The sequence below is a fragment of the Chaetura pelagica genome, unplaced genomic scaffold (genome assembly GCF_000747805.2).
Source record: "Chaetura pelagica isolate M959 unplaced genomic scaffold, ChaPel_1.0 scaffold455, whole genome shotgun sequence".
NCBI lineage: Eukaryota > Metazoa > Chordata > Aves > Apodiformes > Apodidae > Chaetura > Chaetura pelagica.
Window position 1 is genome coordinate 1,322,932 of NW_009953483.1, and position 4,639 is coordinate 1,327,570.

General features: G+C 39.6%; 1 protein-coding gene across 1 annotated transcript in view; it reads left to right on the plus strand.

Moving 5' to 3' along the window:
• GPR126 (G protein-coupled receptor 126) overlaps positions 1 to 4,639 on the plus strand; it is a 107,388-nt gene that overhangs the window by 465 nt on the left and 102,284 nt on the right. The window lies entirely within an intron of this gene.

The following is a 4,639-nucleotide window of genomic DNA, read 5'->3' on the forward strand; positions in this document are numbered from 1 at the left end:
CGTGTTCGCTCCCGTCGAGGAGCCCCATCTGCCACAGGCAGAGTTCCCGGCTCTCCAGGTGCGGTGCGAGCAGAAGTAGGGAAGGACCGGGAGGACTCCACAAAACCTTCCCAGCCCCACTGCTCCTCCCTGCAGCGCGCGGCGGAGGGGAGGCAGCGCGGGCTCCGCCGCTGTCGGGGGCGAGGGCGGGTCGGGGGCTCTGCCTCCTTCTCAGCCTCCCGTCCGTCCGTCCGTCCGTCCGTCCGTCCGCAGCCGGTCCCGGGCTGGCTACTACCGCGGTCTCTGAGCGTCTTCCCCGATATGTTTTGCCTTTACTGACAGTCTCTCATCGAAGGTAAGGCGAGGTGCTGAGGTTTGGGATTAAACGTTTCGCCGGTGCATTCACAGCCGGGTGGGACAGGGGAGTTGTGGCTGGACCTGAGGGAATCGGTACAAAGGGAAAAGGAAGGGTTTTCTGACAGAGCACGGTGAGGTTAAGGCAGAAATAAGGAGTGCCTGAAGACCTAATGTTGCAGTGCTGCTAAATTGCAAACGGCTAGCAGATTAGTTGCCTGCAACTGGGAAAATGCTTTTGAAAGGAAATCCAAGGGACTAAGACATATCCGATGTAGCTGGCACTGTTTAAATTAAAAGTCAGTGTCTTATTTCTTTCATCTCTTTCGATGATTGTGAAGTGAGGGTGTTTTCAAGGTTGACTATAAGAATAATTAGGAACAAGTAATAGTTAACAAAATGAAAGTTTGAAGTGGCATTGTGTAATTAATCTTTCAAGACGTTTGTGTACTACAGTTTTAAGTAAGGGGTTCAAAGTTAAAATCGACCCCTCTGCAGGAACTAATATGTGAGTCATAATCACCTTTCACTTCTTGTAGTTCCACTTAAGAATGATTAAGCTTAAAATCCTTTTGTTTACAACCTGTATGAGAAAAAAATTGTGAAATTGATGTTATCTTTCCTGTAATTTTGAAGTGTCAGCAACATTTTTCTGTAATAGCTTTAGACATGTCAAAGACCAAAGAAAGTCATGTCAGTCTGCCTGAGGCAGAATTCACGTCCTACTCCAGGGAACTTTGCAGAAGCTTTGAACAAGGAAGATGCTCTACTCAAATATGTATTGCTTGTTTTGAAACCATAGAGTATACAAATTAAATGCTCCAGTATCATTCTTATTTTCTTGCAAAGCTGTATACTCCCTGAAAGGTGATGGTGTTGTGTTAGTTGGCTGCTGGCATGTAGGGCAAAAAGTTTTACTAGTTAGATGTAGCAAGACTTCCACTAATTTCATCTTGAACTATGTCAAGTTACCATCCATTTATGGTTTAGATAAATTACGTGTCTATTTTGCTCCTCTGGAATGAATTGTGAATAAGCTCATTGTCTCTCTATGTCACAGGAAAAGAAAGTAGCTGTGGACTGGACTGTATTGAATTGGTAGATAAGAGTGCATAGCTGGTCATGTCACACAGGGTCTACATGGGAATTATGCAAGTCCATAGAAAAATTAGTAGTTCTTCTATAAGACTTCTTAGATCACTTCCTAATTTTTCTAGGTGTTTTTATTAAAAAAAGAAAAAAAAAGGGGGGGCAAGAGGGACTTCTGTTGTGAGACTATCTCAAACTGTAATGGACGAATGGATGTACTTCTACCATACGTGTCCTAACAGTCCCTTAATATATTGGGTAAAACGGTATTTTGGCTCTGTGTTTGACAATCTTCAATAATTTGTTCAGAGCTGCCAGTGTGGTACCAGCTGGGGACAGAACAGGGCTTTTTCATTTAACTTGAAACGAAGTCAAGAAGAAAACCCACTATGAACAGCGTTCAGCAGTTTCAGTGTATCCAGGGTTAATGACTGAAATAATCTGTATGTGTTCTGAGATCTTTGTTCTGGACTGCTTTGCTTACTGAAACTCTTTGTGTGTTTTAGTACATTGCTGTGCTGGTATCCATTCTCTGTGCTATTGATTAATATTAAATGACAGAACACGTCCTTGTAATAGTATTTAACATAGGAACACAAGGCCAAAGGAGTCTCTTGGGTCATCAAGTCAGTGCTGTTGTAACAGGGGACCACATCATTCCTTTGTAAGTTATACACTAGCCCAGAGCTGTTGGCCAGTTTTTCCTGTTGAATTATTCATGTTTGGATTCAGTCCTAGATGTTAATTAACACTAACAATCCAGAAAATTAACCTTAAAGTAAATAGAGACATAGTGGTTATTAATAGGTGAATAATATCTGCAACTAAGTTGTTTTTGTGTGTTTTTTTTTAATGCCTGGGAATTTCTACTAGTTGCTCTGGCTCCTTTTCATAATTGTCTGCCAACTGGGATGTCACATTATAAAAATTTCAGAGATGGATTTTCTTATGGAAGAAGCCTTTTTGTTGGCAATGTGTTAGCTGACTTCCATCTCTGACAACTTCTTGTGTGAAGTGGGGTGTTACCCACGACACAGTGTAAGGCTGTGAGCAGCCAGGTTTCTGAATTCGGGCTTTTTGTCTATGCAAGATCTGAAGAACATGTAAATAACTGATTTCCTAACTCATTTTTCGCACTCAGCTAGAGATCGTGCTTTGTAATACACATCTTTAAAACTCCTCTCCAAAAGAAACAGATCTGACTCATGGTGCCTGCATTAGTGGAGTGTTTTGGTAGCATGCTGCTTCTGTGGTCATTCTTGAGTTTGATAAACCTTTCTTTCTTTCTTGTCAACTGAGATTGTGTGCTGTAAATAAAACTGTTTTTTCCATCAGTAAGAGAGAATTTAAGTGGAGAAGACAAGTTTGCTATTTTTTACATATTTACTTATTTTTGTGGTATATTTGTTAATAGCAATTTTATAATTATCTATGTTTTTTTCTCTGGGGAAAAATCTTTATAGTTACTCCTTTCTGCCTCTCTGCACTTATTTGTTGCTCTGCTCTGTTGTTGATTATCCAAGTACTTGAAATCTTTCTTGACTTGTACTTTTTACAAGAGTGAGGATGAGGAAACAGACTGTAAACTCACACTGTGGAGTACTGGCTTGTAAGAGTTACCGCATTGCAAGTAAATATTAACAAACAGAAATTGGCCAAATTAAATAGCTCACTCAAACTAATGCAGGAGCTCAGATTCTTTAAGAAAGGCACTACAGGCAATGTGACTGGGTTAGAGTCACTCTAGACCTGCATGGCAGAAACTTGTAATGTTATTTTTCCTTCAGTATGTCAAAAGTTATGTCTTGAATCTTCCAACCATTCAATGAGCAAATACTTCAGATGAGTTCACAGAGACATAAAAAATGATGATAGCTGTAACATATGGAAAATGTATCAATAGAATGAAAAACAAGACAGGTTTCTTCTGAATTAATAAATAATTGTGACTGTTTCCTAGTCTGATAATTTTAACTGTGCTTGCTCAAAACAGACTAACAAAAACCAGTAACACGACTTCTACAGGTTTGCATTGGTAGATTATGCAGCAGGCTGGCATGTATCTCATCAGTAGCTGCAAACTCTTTCTTCTGTAGAAACAACAGTATTCTTCTATGTCTCGTATGTCATGCTGTTATCCTCAATATTTCCATTTCTCCACTCTGAGTATATATGCATACTGTATGTGTTTGCCTGTGCATATAACTACTTTCACATCTTAAAAGGACTTCTGTTCACAGTCCATTTTCTAAATTAATGTTAAGGGTATATTGTAGATTTATTAATTACATACATCTAATAGTAATTGTTCCCAAACCTCAGCATTCTGTCGTCTGAGATTTTAATAGGGATTTGAAGGTCATTAAATTGAAGGACAATCATTCTGTTGTTTGATAATCTGGTTATTTTGTGTGTCTGGCTTCATCAGAAAGATTCTTGTATTTCAGAGCCCAGTGTTTTCTGTGCTTGTCTTCAACACTTGTTAAGTTTGACTTTACAATATCTCAGAAAAAATAAATTGGCTTCAAATTCCTAATTTGATACAACTACCTGTAAAGAACTGGGCTTCTTTTGTAATCAGATACCTGTGCTGTATAACGCTGCACTGAAGGGAAACGTAACTGATGGCAGCAGAGTGTTGAAGTGCCATTTACTTGGGCACGTTGGCGTCTAGCCCACAGGAGTGGTTTGATGAACTACTACTTTTAAAACTGAAACACTAGTTGTTCCTTTACAATGGCTTATCTTGCTGTATTAAGTTTGGCTTGTCTACATTACAGAACTCCACTTTGGGAAAAAACAGAAGCTGATACTGGGAAAGGATTTACATTTGCTCCGAGGTTTCGCTGGCAGGTTCACAGCAATGTCTGTGGAGGAGAAGGAAGGCTATTTGCCCAAGTTTCAGAAAATCAATTTTGCTTGCTATTGAGTATGAACTCTGTACTTTCTTTCACTTACCTCTTTCATATTTCTGTCCCAATAAATCATACCAATGGCCGTTCCAAATACCTGTCTTTTTTTCTGTATTTAATATGCACTAACCTGCCAGACATTGTGTTCATTGCTGTTTCTTCATGACGATTCATTTGTGGTTCTTCTTCACATAGTCTTGCTGGGAATAGACTTGTGAAATATTTTTGGGATTTTCTCCCTGTATAAGTAGATAGAATCTCACTGAACAAAAGCCAGTTACCACGGCCAAATAGGAGGGGAAAGA